This window comes from Callithrix jacchus, chromosome 6 (assembly GCF_049354715.1).
Source record: "Callithrix jacchus isolate 240 chromosome 6, calJac240_pri, whole genome shotgun sequence".
Classification (NCBI taxonomy): Eukaryota; Metazoa; Chordata; class Mammalia; order Primates; family Cebidae; genus Callithrix; species Callithrix jacchus.
In genome coordinates, this window is record NC_133507.1 from 30,019,615 (window position 1) to 30,041,773 (window position 22,159).

Genomic DNA, 22,159 nt, shown 5'->3' on the forward strand with positions numbered 1-22,159 from the left:
CCATCTCCATCTGCAATAATGAATTAATTGTAGAATTGCCTATTATAATGAGTTCTCTCTCTCTCTCTCGTTTTTTTCCTTTTTGTGGAGAACCGGGTCTCACTATACTGCCCAGGCAGGTCTCAAACTCCTGGGCTGAAGCTATCCTCCCGACTCTGCCTCCCTAAGAGCTGGGATTACAGGCATGAGCCACAGTGCCTGTCCTTTATGAGTTCTTATAATAATTACATGTTGCCTTAGCATACATTTTCGTTACAGAAGATACTTTTTCAGAACAGAGGAAATGCTTACTCAACCTTAGAAAAGTTCGTAGTTCTCCACTTCCTTCCAGTTCCTCCATGTGTTCAACCCACCTATGTGACTTACACAACTGCCTTCTGGTTACCACCACCACATGAGTTAACTAGATACAACCAACTTGACTCACCCCATCGACCTCTACATGCCATATGGATGTCACAGACAGGCTGCAGGGATCACCTCTTAATCACACAACATGACATCACAGAACTAGCACCTGCTTGCTCTAAAGCCACCAAAAACAACACCCAAAGGAAACCTCCTTGGGCAATGCCCTGGATCCCAAGGAATACTTTGGCCTGAAGGTCCCTGCCTGTCTTACTCCCCACCTGCTGGTTCAATGTGCATCCCGGATGTTCCTCCACAAGGTGTGCTGCCCTCATCTCTCTGGGATTAGTGAGTAATGCACTTATCTAATGGGTTTTACTGTGTTGTCTCTTCTGTGTCTCACCTGACACACACACTGAAACATAATTCATTCCTGGAGTTGGCTCTAATGAAACATGCAATTAGGGCCGGGCACAGTGGCTCAAGCCTGTAATCCCAGCACTTTGGGAGGCCGAGGCGGGTGGATCACAAGGTCAGGAGTTCGAGACCACCTTGGCCAGGATGGTGAAACCCCGTCTCTACTGAAAATATAAAAATTAGCCGGGCATGGTGGTGGGTGCCTACAATCCCACCTACTTGGGAGGCTGAGACAGAGAACTGCTTGAACCCAGGAGGTGGAGGTTGCGGTGAGCCCAGATTGTGCCACTACACTCCAGTCTGGGCATCTGAGATTCCATCTCAAGGAAAAAGAAAAATGCAATTTAGGCCGGGTGTGATGGGTCATGCCTGTAATCCTAGCACTTTGGGAGACCAAGACAGGTGGATCACCTAGGACAGGAGTTCAAAACCAGTCTGCCCAACATGGCGAAACCTTGTCTCTTCTAAAAATATGAAAATTAGCCAGGTGTGGTGGTGGGCACCTATAGTCCCAGCTACTTGGGAGGCTGAGGCAGGTAAATCACTTGAACCTGGGGGGCAGAGGCTGCGGTGAGCCAAGATCGAACCATTGCACTCCAACCTGGGCAACAGAGCTAAACTTTGTCTCAAAAACAAAAAAGGGGGCCGCGGTGGCTCCAGTCAGTTGTCCTGGTGCTTGAGGAGGCGAGGCCATGAGTTCAAGGCCAACCTGAGCAACATAACAAGCTCTCATTGATTAACAACAACAAAAAAAAGCCAGGCGCGGTAGCTCACGCCTGTAATCCCAGCACTTTGGGAGGCCGAGGCAGGTAGATCACAAGGTCAGGAGTTCAAGACCAGCTTGGCCAAGATGGTGAAACCCCAGCTCTACTAAAAATACAAAAATTAGCTGGGCATGGTGGCGCGTGCCTGTAATCCCAGCTACTCGGAAGCTGAAGCAGGAGAATCGCTTGAACCCAGGAGATGGGAGGTTGCAGTGAGCCAAGACAGTGCCACTGCACTCCAGTCTGGGTGACAGAGCAAGACTCCGTCTCAAAAAGAAAAGAAAACTGAGGTTGGGGGAAAAAAGCTGAGCACCCCAAGGAGTTGGCTATCTAGATGAAGAATATAGCAGGAGTCTCCTCCCAATCACAGCATTGAGCTGCTTCGTGGGGAGGCACCATTTCCCTGTCTTGTGTGGTCCTCTGTGAGGAGTTACCAGTCAGCTAATGCACACTAGATCCTCCCAAAGACATGGTAGTGTAGGCATACTGGGCCAGCCCTAGTTCTGAAACCCAGGACCAGGAAAAGATAAAAGGGTGCACTGAGGACAGACACATCACTCCATAAAGTTTCCTGAGGGGAACCTTAAGCCAAGAAACATTCTGATAAGATCTCTGTGTTCAGGTCAGATAAACAGAGTAGAAGCACAAAGGATTTTTCAGTGGAGTGGCCCATGGTTATCCTTTCCTTTCCTCTGATGCTTCAGGAACAAAATGTAAGTATTTTAATTTAATTTATTTATTTATTGTTTTTTGAGACAGAGTTCCACTCTTGTTGCCCAGGCTGGAGTGCAATGGCACAATCTCGGCTCACCACAACCTCTGCCTCCTGGGTTCAAGTGATTCTCCTGCCCAGCTTATTTTGTATTTTTAGTAGAGATGAGGTTTCTCCATGTTGGTCAGGCTGGTCTCGAACTCCTGACCTCAGGTGATCCGCCTGCCTTGTCCTCCCAAAGTGCTAGGATTACAGGTAGGAGCCACCGGGCCCAGCCAATATGTAATTTTTAAAAAAATAATCCCATTATCTTTTTTTTTTTTTTTTTGAGATGGAGTTTCACTCTTGTTACCCAGGCTGGAGTGCAATAGCGCAATCTTGGCTCACTGCAACCTCCACCTCCTGGGTTCAGGCAGTTCTTCTGCCTCAGCCTCCCGAATAGCTAGGACTACAGGTGCACACCACCATGCCCAGCTAATTTTTGTATTTTTAGTAGAGATGGGGTTTCACCATGTTGACCAGGATGGTCTCGATCTCTAGACCTTATGATCCACCCGCCTCGGCCTCCCACAGTGCTGGGATTATAGGCGTGAGCCACCGCACCTGGCCAATATGTAAATATTTTTAAAGAGGAATCCCTTTCTCCGTGAAAAAATGCTAAACAATTAATACTGCATCTGGGCTGGGTAAAGTGGCTCCCTCTGATAATCCAAGCACAGTGGGAGACCAAGGTAGAAAGATCACTTGAGTGCGGGCATCCAAGACCAGCCTGGATAACACAGTGAGAACCCATCTCTAAAAAAAATCAGCCCTCCCCTCCTGGGTATCATGGTGAAACCCTGTCTCTCCTAAAAATACAAAAATTAGCCGGGCATGGCGGGCACCTGTAATCCCAGCTCCTCAGGAGGCTGAAGCAGAATGGCTTGAACCCAGGAGGCAGACGTTGCAGTGAGCCAAGATTGCGCCACTGCACTCCAGCCTAGGCGACACAGGGAGACTCATCTCAAAAAAAAAAAAAAATCAACATGGGGCTAGGGCAGAAAAAAATATATAAATAATAAAAATCAGCCCTGCATAGTGGTGTATCCAAGGAGTCTCAGCTACTCAGGAGTCTGAGACAGAGAATCACTTGAGCTCAGGAAGTCAAGGTTACAGTGAGCTGTGTTTGTGCCAGTGCACTTCTGCATGGGTGAAAGAACAACACTCTGTCTCAGCTGGGTGCAGTGGCTCACACCTGTAATACCAGAACTTCAGGGTGCCAATGCAGGGAGATCACCTGAGGTCAGGAGTTCGAGATCAGCCTAGCCAACATGGTAAAACCCCTTATCTACTAAAAAAACAAAACAAAACAAAATTAGCTGGATATGATGGCAGGCGCCTGTATCCCCAGCTACTTGGGAGGCTGAGGCACAAGAATCACTTGAACCAAGGAGGTAAAGGTTGCGGGGAGCCAAGATCGTGCCACTGTACTCCAACCTGGGCAACAGAGTGAGACTCTGTCTCAAAAAATAAAAATAAAACAGATACCAGAAGACTGACAAAACAGTGGCATGTACCTGTAGTCCCAGCTACTTGGGAGGCTCAGGTAGGATAACTGCTTGAGCCCAGGAGGTCACGGCTACAGTCAGCTGTAATCACACTACTACACGACAGCCTGGGTGACAGCAAGACCCTTTTTGGAAAAAAAAAGTCCTTCAGGCTGGGAGCAGTGGCTCATGCCTGTAATCCTAGCACTCCAGGAGGCTGAGGCAGGTGGATCACGAGGTCAGAAGTTCGAGACCAGCCTGGCCAACATAGTGAAACCCTGTCTCTACTAAAAATATAAAAATTAGCCGGGCATGGTGGCGCATGCCTGTAGTCCCAGCTACTCAGGAGGTGGGGGCAGGAGAATCACTTCAACAGAGGAGGTGAAGGCTGTGAGCCTAGGTCATGCCACTGCACTCCAGCCTGGGCAACAAAGTGAGACTCTGTCTCAAAAAAAAAAAAAAAAAAAAAAGAAGAAGAAGAAAAAAGTCCTCCATCCTGCAAAGGAGAAGAAATGTTATTTTGGGTACTCTCTGTATTTCACCAATCTATATAATCTATATATCTACCATACTATCTTGTGGAAATTATTTCATTTTTCTCCAGTTACAATAGTAAACTTTCCCTATTTTTCTCCAGTAGCATTCTTAAAATTAGTCCCTATAACTCCATTGGAAATCCCACAAGATTTCACCTTGTTGGCCAGGTTGGTCTTGAACTCCCTAAGTTCCTTAGCCTCCCCAAGTGTTGTGATTATAGGCATGAGCCACTGTGACTAGCCATCTTTTTTTCTGAAATCTACCTCCTTCTAGCCTGTGCATAAAATTTTCTAACATTGTAAGCGCTAGTGAAAAAAATGCAATTTTCAATTAATAAAAAACCTGAAACTGCAATAAATGAACAATTCTTTATAAAAAGACAAACCCACAAAGAGAAACCTACAGAGGGGCAGTGCTGACTGGAACACAGTGATGGGTGACTCCAGTGTCAGCACAGGCCACCCTATCACATGGGACATTTCTCTGTGCCCATCCTGCTCACTGAAAGTGCTGAATAACTATTTTCCAACAACACTGCACTGTGCCTCCATGTGCCCCAAGTGCATTTTCTGTTTTGTTTTGTTTTTTTCTTTTCTTGAGGCAGAGTCTTGCTCAGTTGCCCAGGCTGGAGTACAGTGGTGTGATCTCTGCTCATTGCAGAATCCACCTCCCAAGTTCAAGCAATTCTTGTGCCTCAGCCTCCGGAGTAGCCGGGACTACAGGTGTGTGCCACCATATCTTGCTAATTTCTTTTGTATTTCTAGTAGAGCCAGGGTTTCACCATGTTGGCCAGGCTGGTCTCAAACTCCTGGCCTCAAGTGATCCCAAAGTGCTGGGATTGTAGGCGTGAGCCACCGCACCTGGCCAGTTTTCATTTACAGGTTATTGCTACATTTTGTTTGGAGTGGATTTACCAGTCCTTAAGAATAGTTTTCTCCCCTCACTAGTCTGAGAGCATCCAGAGTCATTTTTCACATAACCTTGTAAAATCTCCAAGGGGGAACCTCAGAATCAAGAAATGCTGCTAAAGTGTCTGTGCCTAGGAAAGATAAAAGGAGACATAAAGGTTTATTTCAGTGAAGTATCTAGTGGTGATTCTTGGCTTTCCCCTCCTGTGAAATGTTCAGAAACAGAATATAAAATTTTTGGCCGGGCGCTTCACTTAAGCATTCCTTCCTACCACCTTGAAATTTTAGACAAAGCTTCACACTCTCAACCAACGTACACCTATAGAATCCCTCTACCACCTGTACCTCCTAATCCCTCTTCCACAAGTCCTGCCCTTTCCACCAAAGGAACTTACACCTTCCAGGCGTTGATTCATGATTTTCCCTGCAATTCCTGTCTCTCTGAAATGAACAAAACCAAACTGTCATAAGCCACGTCCTAACCACTTACTCCAGGCTTTCTGGGGTTGTGTTTTTCCTCAGCTGCAGTCTCCCGTATTCAGCTCTGTCACCTAGGCTGGAGTGCAGTGGCCTGATCTACGCTCAGGCAACTCTGCCTCCCGGGTTCAAGCAATTCTTCTGCCCCAGCCTCCTGAGTAGCTAAGATTACAGGCGCCCGTCACCACGCCCGGCTAATTTTTGTATTTTTAGTAGAGACGGGGTTTCACTATGTTGGTCAGGCTGGTCTTGAACACCTGACCTCGTGTTCCACCCGCCTCAGCCTCCCAAAGTGCTGGGATTACAGATATGAGCCACCGTGCCCAGATGAATAAACTTTAAGTTATTTTACACAGTTTAGCTTTTTCCGTTAACAAATTTCGAGTAATCTGTAATTACAAATTACAATGACTGGGTGTTTATTATTCAGGACTCTCAAAGGAACTCTCTATTAATACATTTTTTTAAAACCATATTCTGAGAAGCAAAACTACTTGTTAACGTGTCTCAGTTTAATTAATTTTTTTTTTTTTGAGACGGAGTTTCGCTGTTGTTACCCAGACTGGAGTGCAATGGAACGATCTCGGCTCACCGCAACCTCCGCCTCCTGGGTTCAAGCAATTCTCCTGCCTCAGCCTCCTGAGTAGCTGGGACTACAGGCGTGCACCACCATGCCCAGCTAATTTTTTGTATTTGTAGTAGAGACGGGGTTTCACCATGTTGACCAGGATGGTCTCGATCTTTTGACCTAGTGATCCACCCGCCTCGGCCTCCCAAAGTGCTGGGATTATAGGCGTGAGCCACCGCGCCCGGCCTGTCTCAGTTTAATTTTTGATAAGAGAAAGGAGGTACTGGGGACCCCACAGCCTATTGCTCCTCCTACACAAACCCCACATCCGAGGCAGGATCCCACCATGACCCCTCGGTGGTCCCCGCACAATCTGGGGAGACTCAGGGCAGCGGGCGCGGAGCTGCCCAGAAAGGGCTCCGGGGACCGGGTCGCAGTCGCCGCGCAGGGGCGGAACAGGACGCCCTGGGGACCGAGGGCCGAGCCGTGCCAGGGGGACTCGGGTCCCACACCACCGAGTCGCAGCGGGGGGCCCTGCCACAGCCGGTTCCGTCCGGTTCCAACCAGCCCCTCCCCCGTCTCCAGACCCCTGGCCCGCACGCTTACCTTTCTTGCCTTTCAGGTGGCTCCCACAACCAGTGCAAGTCACGGCATAGGCGACAGAGTGACAGAAGCTATGGCAGAGGCACCTTGGAGCCTCTGGGAGGGAAAAGCCGGACTCCCAACCTCAGAGAGCCGCCCGGAGACAGGGAGTTCACTCCCTGTTTTTCAAAACAGCGGAGACTCCTCACTCCCTGATGGACAGTTGGTAAGGCCCTGCCCCAGCAGCCCTGATTGGATGAAGTGCCCGGCCCCGCCCCGTCAGCCCTGAGTGACAGCAGGAGCCCTTGGTAACGGGGTTTTGCAGAACCGGTGTGACCGGATCCAGCGACAGATTCTTTAAGCCAGAGGTCTCTAACCTTTTTTTTTTTTTTTTTTTTTCAGACGGAGTTTCGCTATTGTTACCCAGGCTGGAGTGCAATGGTGCGATCTCGGCTCACTGCAACCTCTGCCACCTGGGTTCAGGCAATTCTCCTGCCTCAGCCTCCTGAGTTGCTGGTATTACAGGCACCCGCCACCATGCCCAGCTAATTTTTTGTACTTTTAGTCGAGACGGGGTTTCACCATGTTGACCAGGATGGTCTCGATCTCTTGACCTCGTGATCCACTCGCCTCGGCCTCCCAAAGTGCTGGGATTACCGCACCCAGCGGGGTCTCTAACCTTTTTAGCACCAGAGACCGGTTTCTTTGGAAGACAATTTTTCTAGGGGGCAGGTGGTTTCGGAATGAAACTGTTCCACCTTAGATCATCAGACATTTGATTATCTTAAGGAAAGCCCAACCTAGATCCCTCGCATGCGGAGCTCACAATAGGGTTCGGGCTCCTATGACACACTAATGCCTCTGTTGCTCTGACAGGAGGCATAGCCGGGGTTGGGAACCCCTGCTGTAGGGTACTGTTGAAACTTTTTCTTGTCCGGCTTGTAGCTCATGCCTGTAACCCTACCACTTTGAGAAGCCAAGGCAGGCAGATTGCTTGAGCTCAGGAACTTGAGAATAGCCTGGGCAACATAGCAAAACCCCATCTCTACAAAAGATACAAAAATTAGCCTAGCAGGGCGGGCGAGGTGGCTCTCGCCTGTAATCCTAGTACTTTGGGAGGCCGAGGTGGGTGGATTGCCTTAGCTCAAGAGATCAAGACCAGCCTGGCAAACACGGTGAAACCCCGTCTCTACTAAAAATACAGAAAAATTAGCTGAGTGTGGCGGTGTGCTCGGGAGGTTGAGACAGGAGAATCGCTTGAACCCAAGAGGTGCAAGTTGCAATGAGCCAAGATAGCACCATTGCACTCCAGCCTGGCTACAGAGTGAGATTCCTTCTCAAAAAAAAAAAAAGAAAAAAAAAATAGCCTGGTGTGGTGGTGCATGCTAATAGTCTCAGCTATTTGGAAGACTGAGCTGAGAGGATTGCCTGAGCCCTGGAAGGTCGAGGCCACAGTGAGCTGTGATTGCACCAGCCTGGGTGTCAGAATGAGACCCTGTCTTGGCGGGGGGGGGAAGAACAAAACTGTAGGCAATTGCAATAGAGTTTAATATACATAGAGCCGGCTAAATGAAAGACCAGATTTTTATTTTTACTCAATTCTGCCTCCCTACAAATTGGGAGACTAGGGTTTTTAAAGATAAATTGGTGAGCAAGAGGCTGGAAAATGGAAAATGCTGACTGGTTTTGAATAGGATAATATCATCAGAATGAAGGGTCTCAATAATACCTCAAACACCAATCTTAGGTCTTAGAACAATAATATTACCCACAGGAGCAAGTGGGAAAGTTAGGAATCTTGTGTCCTCTGGCTGCATATTTCCTAAACCATAATTTCTCATATGTGGCTAATTTGTTAGGTTTTTTTTTTTTTTTCCTGAGATGGAGTCTTGCTCTTGTTGCCCAGGCTGGAGTGCAATGGTGTGATCTCAGCTCACTGCAACCTCCACTTCCTGGGTTCAAGTGATTCTCCTGCCTCAGCCTCCTGACTAGCTAAGATTACAGGTGCCTGCCACCACGCCTGGCTAATTTTTGTATTTTTAGTAGATACAGGGTTTCACCATGTTGATCAGGCTGGTCTTTAACTCCTGACCTCATGATCCACCTGCCTCTGCCTCCAAAGTGCTGGGATTATAGGCGTGAGCCACCTTGCCAGGCAATTCGTTAGTTTTATAAAGGCAGTGTGGTTCGGAACCAAGCAAGCAGACAATTTGTTTTGGGAAGCGGCAGTTATCACTTTTGTTTTAAAGCTAAACTAAACACCTCCCCATGTTACTAAGACCTATGTCCAGGAATGAACAAAGGTATCTTGGAGGCTAAAGGCAAAATGGGGTCTCTTAGGTTCTCTTTCACTGTCATAATTTTCTCACTGTTACAATTCTTGCAAATGGGTTTTTAGATGTGGAGTCATAATTTTAGGTCCTGGCAGCAATTATGTGGGAATTCATATACAGCAACTAATTCAGTAGAGCAGGATAATTGGTTGAAGGATTTACTAACTGCTCCATCACGTAGAAGTGACACTCCTTGCTATCCCACAGACTCCGAACCGTGCTGCATACTATCCTCCTAGCCAAATTGCTCAACTAAAGACTAAGTCCTTGCTAGACTGCTCAGGGTGCCAGACCTCATCCATTCCAAAATACGCCCGGTGCTATCCACCCAGCTGCTCCTAGACCACCATTTAGTACTATGAGACCAGCTTCTTCACAGGTTCCACAAGTCATGTCAACACAGCGTGTTGCTAACACATCAACACAGACAATGGGTCCACGTTCTGCAGCTGCAGCTGCTGCAGCTACTCCTGCTGTCTGCACCGTTCCACAGTATAAATATGCTGTGGGAGTTCGCAGTCCTCAGCAACATCTTAATGCACAGCCACAGTTACAATGCAACAGCCTGCTGTTCATGTACAAGGTCAAGAACCTTTGACTGCTTCCATGTTGGCATCTGCCCCTCCTCAAGAGCAAAAGCAAATGTAGGGTGAATGGCTGTTTCCTCTTATTCAAGCCATGCACCCTTCTCTTGCTGGTAAAATCACTGGTATGTTGTTGCAGATTGATAATTCAGAACTTCTTCATATGCTTGAGTCTCCAGAGTCACTCCATTCTAAGGTTGATGAAGCTGTAGCTGTACTACAAGCCCGCCAAGCTAAAGAGGCTGCCCAGAAAGCCGCTAACAGTGCCACCGGTGTTCCAACTGTTTAAAATTGATCAGGGACCATGAAAAGAAACTTGTGCTTCACCGAAGAAAAATATCTAAACATCAAATAACTTAAATATTATGGGGAAAAAATTGCAAAATATAAAATAAATAAAAAAAGGAAAGGAAACTTTGAACCTTATGTACCGAGCAAATGCCAGGTCTAGCAAACATAATGCTAGTCCTAGATTACTTATTGATTTAAAAACAAACAAAAAAAAAATAGTAAAATATAAAAACAAATTAATGTTTTATAGACCCTGGGAAAAAGAATTTTCAGCAAAGTACAAAAATTTAAAGCATTCCTTTCTTTAATTTTGTAATTCTTTACTGTGGAACAGCTGAAAATGTCAGTACTGTTTTAAGTAACAGAATTGAAAACTGAGCAAGGAAACGTAATTTGGATTATAAAATTCTTGCTTTAATAAAAATTCCTTAAAAAGTAAAAAAAAAAAAAAAAAGAAGTGCCACTCCTTATTGATTTAACTAAAAGCACTATTTCCTAAGCTGTGGACACTGAGTATAGCAATATGTGATCCAAAGAAGTTCCCACTCTGCTTCTCTCTAGTGATGTCCTGCCAGGCAGCATACTACTTCCACTGCCACTTTTTCCTCCTCCAAATGTGGCTAAGCAATTATTTTCCTTAGGGAAAACTGCAAAGATGGGAACATGGCTAGGCACATGGGGGCCACTCTGAGAGAAAGCAGACCTAGTTATACTTTTTGCAAAGGTGAGTTCAGATATGGAATCAAATTTTAGCTGCTGGAAGCAATTATGTTGGAATTCATATAAGACACTAAATGACTCAAAAAGGACAATTGGTTGAAGGTTTATTAATTGTTCCTTCAAGTGGAAAAGTCTTGCCCTATTGATTTAATTGACAGCACTATTTCCTCAGCCATGGAGACTAAGTACAGCAATATGTTATCTAAAGAACTATTCACTCTGGGCTGGGTGCGGTGGCTCACGCCTATAATCCCAGCACTTTGGGAGGCCGAGGCGGGTGGATCACGAGGTCAAGAGATCGAGACCATCCTGATCAACAAGGTGAAACCCCGTCTCTACTAAAAATACGAAAATTAGCTGGGCATGGTGGTGCGCGCCTTTAATTCCAGCTACTCGGGAGGCTGAGGAAGGAGAACAGGAGAATTGCTTGAACCCAGAAGGCAAAGGTTGCGGTGAGCCGAGATCTTGCCATTGTGCTACAGTCTGGGTAACAACAGTGAAACTCCGTCTCAAAAAAAATAAAATAAAATAAAAAAAAGAACTATTCACTCTGAGGCCCAGGTGTGTGGTGGCTCATGCCTGTAATCACAGCACTTTAGGAGCCCAAGGCAGGTGGATCACTTGAGGTCAAGAGTTCAAGACCAGGATGGCCAACATGGCAAAACTCCATGTCTACTAAAAATATAAAAATTAGCTGAGCGTGGTGGTGCCGTCCTGTAATCCCAGCTACTCAGGAGGGTGAGGCAGGAGAGTCGCTTGAACCTAGAAGGCGGAGGCTGCAGTGAGCTGAGATTGCACCACTGCCATCCAGCCTGGGCAACAACAGTGAGACTGTCTCAAAAAAACATAAAAAACTTTGTTCTCTGCTGCTTCCCTCTGGTAATGTTCTGCCAAGTACATTAGTACTTCCACTGATACTTTTTCCTCCTGCAAAGGTAACTGAGCAATTGCTATTTCCCTTATGGAAAACTGAGTATAAATTGGAACATAGTTAGGCCAATGGGGTCATTCAGAGTAAACAAATGTTATACAGCATGTTTTCCTTTCAGTAGCTTAATTTTCACTTCAATTTTTTTTTTTTTTTTTTTTTGGGAGACAAGGTCTCACTCTGTCATCCAGGCTGGAGTGCACTAGTGTGATCTCAGCTCATTGCAACCTCCACCTCCTGGGTTCAAGCAATCCTCCCACCTCAGCCTCTTGAGTTGCTGGGACCACAGGCGCATGCCACCATGCCTGACTAATTTTTGTTATTTTGTAGAGACAAATTTTCACTATGTTACCCAGGCTGGTCTTAAACTCCTGGGCTCCAGGGATCCGCTTACCTTGACCTCCCACAAAGTGCTGGGATTGATTACAGGCATGAGCTACTATGCCTGGCCCTCATTTCTAGTTTTTGATTATTTTAAAATTTTGTTTGTTTATTGGAGACAGGGTTTCAACCGTGTTGCCCAGGCTGGTCTCAAAAACCCCTGAACTCAGGAAATCCACCCACCTTGGCCTCCTGAAGTGCTGGTATTACAGGCGTGAGCCACTAATCCAGCTACTTATGAGGCTGAGGCAGGAGAATCACTTGATTCCGGGAGGCAAAGGTTGCAGTTAGCGGAGATCCCGTCACTTCACTCTAGACTTGGTAACAGAGCAAGACACGGTCTAAAAAAAAATTGTTACGTAAATGTGATTTGAGACTTTCTACCACATCTATATAATACAAATTCTCGTTTGTTCTCATTTTTTAATAATTCCAAAACCCACTTTTTTTTTTTTTTTTTAAGGAAGAGTCTTGTTTTGTCGCCAGGCGCCAGTCTGGAGTGCAGTGGCGCCATCTTGGCTCACTGCAATCTCTTCCTAGTGGGTTCAAGCAATTCTCCTGCCTCAGCCTCCCGAGTAGCTGGGACTACAGGAGCACGCCACCACGTCCAGCTAATTTATATATATATATATTTTTGAGACGGAGTTTCGCTGTTGTTATCCAGACTGGAGTGCAATGGCACGATCTCGGCTCACTGCAACCTCCGCCTCCTGGGTTCAAGCAATTCTCCTGCCTCAACCTCCCGAGTAGCTGGGACTACAGGCGCGCACCACCACGCCCAGCTAATTTTTGTATTTTTAGTAGAGACGGGGTTTCACCTTGTTGACCAGGATGGTCTCGATTTCTTGATCTCGTGATCCACCTGCCTCGGCCTCCCAAAGTGCTGGGATTATAGGCGTGAGCCACTGCACCTGGCCTTAATATTTTTTAGTTGAAACGGGGTTTCACCATGTTGGCCAGGATGGTCTCGAGCTCTTGACCTCGTGATCTGCCCACCTCAGCCTCCCAAAGTTCTGGGATTACAGGCGTGAGCCGCCATGCCAGGCCGGATGTTCTAAAAAAATATAAAAAAATAAAAAAAATTCATCTTTCCTAGAAAATTCTTTCTTTTTTTTTTCCAAAGATGGGGTTTCACCATGATGGCCAGGCTGGTCTTGAACTCCTGACCTCAGGTGATCCACCCACCTCGGCCTCCCAAAGTGCTAGGATTATAGGCGTGAGCTACTATGCCTGGCTTTCCCAGAAATTTCTAATACAGAGGTAGATACGAGGTTTCTGCAAAATGAACAAGTCATGTCCTTTCTTTAGAGTGTCCCACAGCCCTTGCCTGGACAGGCAAATTCTGAAGCTTTTTTGTCTTGCAGTAATTTTTGACCTGGACATCACCATTAAAGTGGTATTTGGCCTTTGAATTTCTGTCTTATCCTTGCACAGTTTTTTCTTTTTCTTTTCCACCTAAGCAGTGTGCTGCACAGGATTTTAATGATATTCCCCAACACAAATCATGAGATGAGTGTGCCATCTTGAGTAAAACATTGTTTCTAACTCAAAAAAGTAGAGCCTTTCTCACTGGACCCCTCCAAAGGCAAGCACCAGTCTAGAAAAGGAATACAGTGGCACTCAGCAGCCTGGGAGCTGCAGCAAGAATGATGCTATGACCTCACTGAGTACTCAACACATGGGGCAGAGGGATGGGTTTACCTCTGCTGGAGCAGTTATTAGCCCTAGAGTGCCACTCCAGATGTGTGGCAGTAGAAGAGTAATTTTATGAAAGCCTAAAGCAGCTCTACCTCCCACAAGACAAAGCAGCAGAGGTGAAATTAACTCAAGGCTGCAGAGCAAAGCCCCCTACAGAAGCGAGGCCACTGGGGGCTTGAGGGCTCTCCTTAAGATAAAGCTGTGACCTTCAATTTAAAGGCCAGGGGAGGCCAGGTGTGTTGGCTCACACCTATAATCAGGAGTTCGAGACCAGCCTGACCAACATAGTGAAATCCTGTCTCTACTTAAAATACAAAACATTAGCTGGGTGTGGTGGTGGGAATCCTGTAATCCCAGCTATTCAGGAGGCCAAGGCAAGAGAATCGCTTTAATCCGGGAGGTGGAGGTTACAGTGAGCTGAGATCACACCACTGCGCTCCAGACTGGGCAATAAGAGCGAAACTCTGTCTTAAAAAAGATATATAGGCCCGTGGATGCCAAACCTTAAAACTTTAACAACTTATAAAATTTCTTAATAAGAAATTCCACATACCAGCCAGGTACAGTGGCTCAGGCCTGTAATCCCAACACATTGAGAGGCCAAGGCGGGTGAATCACAAGGTCAGGAGTTCAAGACCAACCTGGCCAAAATGGTGAAGCCCTGTCTGTACTAAAAACACAAAAGTTAGCCAGGCATGTATGGTGGCGGGCGCCTGTAATCCTAGCTACTCAGGAGGCTGAGGCAGAGAATTGCTTGAACCAGGGAGGCAGAGGTTGCAGTCAGCCAAGATTGCGCCACTGCACTCTCCAGCCTAGGTGAGACTCTGTCTCAAAAAAAAAAAAAAAAAAAAAGAAATTTCACATACCAAACTAGTCCCAGAAATAAATATGCAACTTACTAAACAATAAAATAATAGCTTAACACAATAGCCAAAAAAGTTAAAAATTCAGAAATTTCCCTATGAAAACTAAGGATAGCCAGGCATGGTGGCTCTTGCCTATAATTCCACCACTTTGGGAGGCCAAGGCAGGAGGACTGTTTGAACCCAGGAGTTCCAGAGCACTGTGGACAACATAGGGAGACCAGGTCTCTACAAAAAATTAAGAAATTAGATAGATGTGGGGCCGGGAATGGTGGTTTATGCCTGTAATCTCAGCCCTTGGGAGGCCAAGGCGGGGAGAATCACAAGGTTAGGAGTTCAAGACCAGCCTGGACAAGATGTTGAGACCCTGTCTCTACTAATCCCAGCTACTCGGGAGGCAGAGAATCTCTTGAACCCAGGAGGCGGAGGTTGTAGTGAGCCAAGATCTCACCATTGCACTCCAACTTGGGAGGCAGAGCAAGAGTATGTCTCAAAAAAAAAAAAAAAAAAAAAAAAAAAAATTAGATGGGTGTGGTGGCTCATACTTGTAGTCCCATGGACCTGGGAGATGTAGGCTGCAGTGAGCAGTGATCAAGCCACTGCACTCCAGCCTAAGTGACAGATGGAGACTGTCTCAAACAAAACAAACTAAGCAAAAAAACTAAGGATAGCACCCTTGAATTTGTCCCTAAGTTGTCATTCAAAGCCTTGGACCCCCACTGAAGGAATTCCCTAGTGCTGAGACAGTAAAGCAGAAGTGAAGACTGCACTCTAATTTTCCTCCTTTGTTCTATGTTTCTTCTGAAGGGCTTGTAAAAAATCACTTCCTCTATCCAGGAACATTTTTCTACTGACCCCCAAATTTTATTTTGTTTTATTTTTATTGAATTTTTTTTTTTGAGGTGGAGTTTTTGCTCTTGTTACCCAGGCTGGAGTGCAATGGCGCGATCTCGGCTCACCGCAACCTCCGCCTCCCGGATTCAGGCAATTCTCCTGCCTCAGCCTCCTGAGTAGCTGGGATTACAGGCACGCACCACCATGCCCAGCTAATTTTTTGTATTTTTAGTAGAGATGGGGTTTCACCATTGTTCGGTAGAAAGTCCCGCCACCCTCCCCCCAGGCTTCCTGCCGTCAGGAGGAAAACCCTCAGGCGCTGCTCTGTTCTGCCCGACAACAACAAGCAGCCAATCATCGCAGCAGAAAAGCCCGCCAAGCCTCGGCCTATCCTGAACCCACACATAACCCTCTGAGCTACCTCAGCAGTCTGCCCAGAGACGGACAGCCTATCCTAAGCTCCTAGGACACTCCGCCAGCCCTGTGTCCACGCCCCATCCACCCCCCTATAAAACCCTCCAACCCCAGCTACGCAGTCGCAGCCAGCCCCGATCTCCTTCCTTTCCTGGCCTGCCCGCTGGTCCCAATAAACCTGAACTCGGCTTCCAACTGTCGAGCTGTTACTTGGGATCGGGTACCGGGCAGGGGTCTACAAGGGGGTCGCACAACCGTGTTGACCAGGATGGTCTGGATCTCTTGACCTTGTGATCCCCCTGCCTCGGCAGCCCAAAGTGCTGGGATTATAGGCGTGAGCCACTGCGCCCGGCCCGCCCTTTTTTTTGTTTTGTTTTGTTTTGTAGTTAGTACTTTTTCTTTGCAAGAGGTTTTAATTTCTTTTCTTATTTAAAAAAGTGAATTTAACATTTCTAGCTTCAGAAGATGTGATGGCAGTAAAGTCTTTGTGTGAGAAAAGTAAGAGGGAAGTTAGTTTTTTTTCTTAAATTCAGTTTCTGTGAAAGGGAAGTTAGTTTTTAATGAATTCAATCCTCAATCCGTAGGAGGGAAAGGGTCTTTGATGATTTGCTTCAGTCATTTAAAGTATTTTACAGAACAATACAGATAAGGAAGAAGGCTAATCTGTAATCAGGGAAATGAAGGTTCCAGCTGCCTTTGTTACCACTGCCTGTCAGATGACTAAACCCCAGAATCACATTGCTTTAAACCCGAAGATAAAGTTCCAGCATCGGGGGCGGGGCTAGCACCAGGAGCGTCAGCGCGTAGTCCCGCTCCCATTAAGAAAAAAAGAGTTCCAGCATCTTAAATTTTTGAATTACCTGTTTTCACAGTCTGTACAGGTGAAAATTTTTGGTTATGTAGTCAGAGATTAACTGACCTATTGTGCCTGGTTAAACCTAAATTTCATTTCCCTATAAATGAATAAGTCATTAGTGTTATTGTTTCCTTAGGCCACCTAGTGTCACATAAATTCGAAATTTATGTGAATCACATTTGAATTTGACTTCTGTATGCTTGTGGAGGGTCTTGGTGTTCTATAGCCAGTTCAGATTAATTGCTTCTTATTTAAATTTTTAACACTTCCTGGGGAAATGTTTTTTTCTCTGCATTTTCCAAATATATGGGAAGCAGGATCTTAAATCCTCCACCCTGTTAGTCTTGCCTGCCTCTTTGAGGGCTTGCAGTAAAATCCTACATTTTCAGTTCCTTTCCCACATTTCAAAACACCAATTCCCCTTCTTTGATTCAAAATATTATCCCGGATCATGAGGTCAGGAGTTTGAGACCAACCTGGCCAACAAGGTGAAACCCCACCTCTACTAAAAATACAAAAATTAGCCAGGTGTAGTGGCGGGTGCCTGTAATCTTAGCTACTTGGGAGGCTGAAGCAGGAGAATCACTTGAACCCAAGAGGCAGAGGTTGCAGTGAGCCAAAAACATGACACTGCACTCCAGCCTGGGTAACAGAGGGAGACTCGATCTTTAAAACAAAACACAAAAACCAAATTGATAAGACAGTCATAACTAAAACAAAAACTCATGAAGGAAACCTTTCTGGGAAACTGTATTTGGATAGAAAAATCTAAATTGGGCCGGTTACAGTGGCTCACACCTGTAATTCCAGGCCTCTTTGGAAGGCTGAGGCAGGTGGATTGCCTAAGGTGAGGAGTTTGAGACCAGCCTGGCCAACATGGTGAAAGCCCATCTCTACTAAAAATAAAAATAATTTAGCCAGGCATAGTGGCGGGGCCCTGTAATCCCAGCAACTCAGGATGCTGAGGCAGGAGAATCGCTTGAACCCAAGAGGCGGAGGTTGCAGTGAGCCCAGATCATGCCACTGCACTCTAGCCTGGGCGACAGAGTGAGATTCCATCTCAAAAAAAAAAAAAAGTAAATAAAGAAATAAGAAATAAATAGGCTGGGCGCGGTGGCTCACGCCTGTAATCCCAGCACTTTGGGAGGCCGAGGCGGGTGGATCACTAGGTCAAGAGATCGATCGAGACCATCCTGGTCAACATGGTGAAACCCCGTCTCTACTAAAAATACAAAAAATTAGCTGGGCACGGTGGTGCGTGCCTGTAATCCCAGCTACTCAGGAGGCCGAGGCAGGAGAATTGCCTGAACCCAGGAGGCTGAGGTTGCGGTGAGCCGAGATCACGCCATTGCACTCCAGCCTGGGTAACAAGAGCAAAACTCAGTCTCAAAAAAAACACAACAACAACAAAAAATTAGCCAGGCAGGCCAGGCATAGGGGCTCAGGCCTGTAATCCCATCACTTTGGGATCACCTAAGGCCAGGAGTTCAAGACCAGCCTGGCCAATGTGGTGAAATCCAGGCTCAACTACTATAAATAAATAAACAAAGGATAAATTTTTAAGAACATATAATAGAAAACAATTGATAATATTTTGAATCGGGCCAGGCACTGTGGTTCTCGCCTTTAATCCCAGCACTTTGGGAGGCCAAGGCGGGTGGATCACAAGGTCAAGAGATTGAGACCATCCTGGCCAACATGGTGAAACCCCGTCTCTACTAAAAGTACAGAAAATTAGCTGGGCATAGTAGCACGTGCCTGTAATCCCAGCTACTCAGGAGGCTGAGACAGGAGAATTGCCTGAACTCAGGAGGCGGAGGTTGCGGTGAGCCGAGATCGCGCCATTGCACTCCAGCCTGGGTAAACAAGAGTGAAACTCCATCTGAAAAAAAAAAGAACTTCTCCTTAAATCCAAGATTATGAAGATTTTTGGGTGGCACTTTCTCACTTTTCGTAGCATCAAGAGAGTGAGATTCTCCTTTGTTCCCATGAGAAGATAAGACTGATGTATTTGAATAATTCTGCATGCTGATAATGGAAATAAAATGCACTATGCTATGGAGGAGAAAACGATATAAATTTATGCTATAATAGTTCAACCCTATATACTATAATATAGTATAGTATGGTAGTTATATATAATGTGCAGGTTATATATATTTACCAATTACCTACCATAACTAAATCACATACAATACACATATATGTGTGCACATATATAACATATATATATGTTGTGTATATATGCATGTATATACACAAGATACACCATACCAGATATAATACTGTAGTAAACAAACTCTCTTAAATTCTGACAAGCTTCAGCAACATATTTGCAAAGAAAATTTAGCACTATATGACAACATATAAACTTCATGATCAGGTGGGACTTAATCCAGGAAAACAAGGTCGCTTTTATCTCTGAATTTCAATTCAGTCAATACACCATAATAATAGACTCAACATCAAAAACCAAAGGAATGTCCTAATAGATGCAAAAAAGTCATATGACAAACCTCAACATCACCTCATGAATAAAAACACTCAAACAAGAAATACCAGAGAATATTCTATAAAATAACAAGAGATGGCTGGGCGCAGTGGCTCATGTCTGTAATCCCAGCACTTTGGGAGGCCGAGGCGGATGGATCACAAGGTCAAGAGATCGAGACCATTCTGGTCAACAAGGTAAAACACCATCTCTACTAAAAATATAAAAATTAGCTGGGCATGGTGGCACATGCCTGTAATCCCAGCTACTCAGGAGGCTGAGGCAGGAGAATTGCCTGAACCCAGGAGGCGGAGGTTGCGGTGAGCCGAGATTGCGCCATTGCACTCCAGCCTGGGTAACAAGAGCGAAACTCTGTCACAAAAAAAAAAAAAAAAAAAGAGATGCACTAAGAACAAAGAAAAACCTACCATAAGATAGGCATGAAAATGCAAAACTACTCTCATTCTTCATGGTAAAAAACTAACTGCTTACCTGTGCACCTCGTTTGGCAGTGAGGGGGCGGTGCGGGGGGTGGGGGGGGGAGGCACCACCTCCCACCTTTCGTTCCAGAGGTCCACAAAACACAAACAGAAAAATAAAACTAACTGCTTGTTACCAATTCCCACAAGACAAAGAGGTACTACTAGTCCAACCAGGTCAGAAAATACAAGCCTTCCAGATTTACAGGACATGTATACTCAGCACCCCTGACAGAGAGACACACAGACTTTGTCACTGCACATACAGGTGTGTAAGCCAAGGCAGAAACACAGAATTCATACAGAAAAAATGTTTTTGTGGCTTATGGTCCTACAGGCTGTACAAGAAGCATGGTATTGGAATCTTCTTTCTGGTGGAGGCCTCAGGAAGTTCCTCCTCATGATGGAAGGCAAGAGGAGCCACAGTCACATGTGCAAAAGAGGGAGCAAGGGACAGAGGAGGTGTCATGCTCTTTTAAACAGTCAGCTCTCCGGCCGCTCTGTGTATGGAGTAGCCATTCCATATTCCTTTACTTTTCTTAATAAACTTGCTTCCACTTTATGGATTTGGCCTGAATTATTTCTTTTTTTTTTTGCAACGGAGTTTCGCTCTTGTTACCCAGGCTGGAGTGCAATGGCACGATCTCGGCTCACCACAACCTCTGCCTCCTGGGTTCAGGCAATTCTCTGGCTTCAGCCTCCCGAGTAGCTGGGATTACAGGCACACATCACCATGCCCAGCTAACTTTTTGTGTTTTTAGTAGAGACAAGGTTTCACCATGTTGACCAAGATGGTCTTGATCTCTTGACCTCGTGATCCACCTGCCTCGGCCTCCCAAAGTGCTGGGATTACAGGCGTGAGCCACCGCGCCCGGCCCCCCTGCTTTTCAATTTAATAAACTCACTAGCCTGGCACAATGGCTCATGCTTGTAATCCAATCACTTTGGGAGGCTGAGAGGCAGGCAGATCACCTGAGGTCAGGAGTTTGAGACCAGACTGACCAAAATGGAGAAACCCCTTCTTTACTAAAAATATAAAATTAGCCAGGCGTGGTGGCACATGCCTGTAATCCCAGTTACTTGGGAGGCTGAGGTGGGAGAATTACTTGAACCCAGAGGCAGAGGTTGTGGTGAGCCGAGATCATGCCATTGCACTCCAGCCTGGGCAACAAGGGTGAAACTCTGTCTCAAAAATAAATAAATAAATAAATAAACTCCTCATAACTAGGTTCTGATCCTTTGAACGACGTCAGGCGGACAGGGCACATACCCACCGCCCACTGACTAAGCCTCCCTGCCCCCTTAGTCCCTCTTCGTGGGCTTTGCACACCTCCTGCTTTCAAACCTTCTCTGTAACCTGCCCCCCACCCAACTCCCTGAGTAGTCACAGTCTCCCTGGGACCATTCGACATACCCAGAAACCCTGGCCAGCCTCCAAAACCTGGCCACACTCTCATCCCCTTCAAGACACTCATATCCTAGGCATGAACCCACCTTCACCAAGCTTTAACCTCACCCCGCACCACTCCAGGATCCCTGCCCAATCCACACAAGAATACCCCTCTTTCTTAGGCCTGGCATGGTGGCTCATGCCTGTAATCCCAGCGCTTTGGGAGGCAGAGGTGGGCGGATCACCTGATGTCGGGAGTTCGAGACCAGCCTGACAAAATGGAGATACCCAGTATCTACTGAAAATAAAAATTAGCTGGGCATGGTGGCGCGTGCCTGTAATCCTAGATACTCGGGAAGTTGAGGCAAGAGAATCACTTGAACCCGGGAGGTGGAGGTTGCGGTGAGCCGAGATCGTCCCATCAAAAAAAAAAAAAAAAAAAAAAAAGAATGTTCCTCCCTGCAACACCATCCTTTTGCTGCTCCCACCCAAAACCCCACACTTTCTCCTTCAGGAATCAGCCCTGGCCGGAATCAGCTCCCCCACCCCCTGGCTCCCTGGGTGCTACCGACTCTCTTTACTTCAGGAGTCGCGTCCCGGGAGCCCCCATCCCTTCCTCCCAGGCTCCAGGCTTTAGAGCCACAGTTGCTGTGGGAGCCCAGGCCGCCATCCCTTCCGGCGGCCTCTTCCACTTCGTTCCCCTTCTGCACCCACTCTCGGACCTGCCTGGCAGTTGCAATTGTTTTCAGGCTGCAGATTCCTCAGCTGCCACGGAGAGGTCGTGATCTGAGTATTTTCCTTCTTCTCCTTTTTTTTTTTTTTTTTTTTGGTGGGGGGCGGGGGTGGGGACAGAATCTCGCTCTGTGGCCCAGGCTAGAGTGCAGTGGTGCGATCTTGGCTCACTGCAACCTCCACCTCCCGGGTTCAAGCGATTCTCCTGCCTCAGCCTCTGGAGTAGCTGGGATTACAGATGCCCTTCACCGCGCCCGCCTAAATTTTGCATTTTGTTTTTCGACGGAGTTTCGCTGTTGTTACCCAGGCTGGCGTGGAATGGCGCG

At 46.5% G+C, this 22,159-nt stretch overlaps 2 pseudogenes across 1 annotated transcript in view; one reads left to right on the forward strand and one right to left on the reverse strand.

Moving 5' to 3' along the window:
- Nucleotides 1-7,032, reverse strand: part of LOC100413319 (zinc finger MYM-type protein 1 pseudogene) — a 36,648-nt pseudogene extending 29,616 nt beyond the window's left edge. Inside the window, exon 1 of the transcript XR_013518808.1 lies at nucleotides 6,864-7,032. The product of XR_013518808.1 is annotated as a zinc finger MYM-type protein 1 pseudogene (transcript). The remainder of the gene's footprint in view (nucleotides 1-6,863) is intronic.
- Nucleotides 6,604-10,496, forward strand: LOC118154730 (polyadenylate-binding protein 1 pseudogene; annotated as a pseudogene).
- The last annotated feature ends 11,663 nt before the right edge of the window (nucleotides 10,497-22,159 follow it).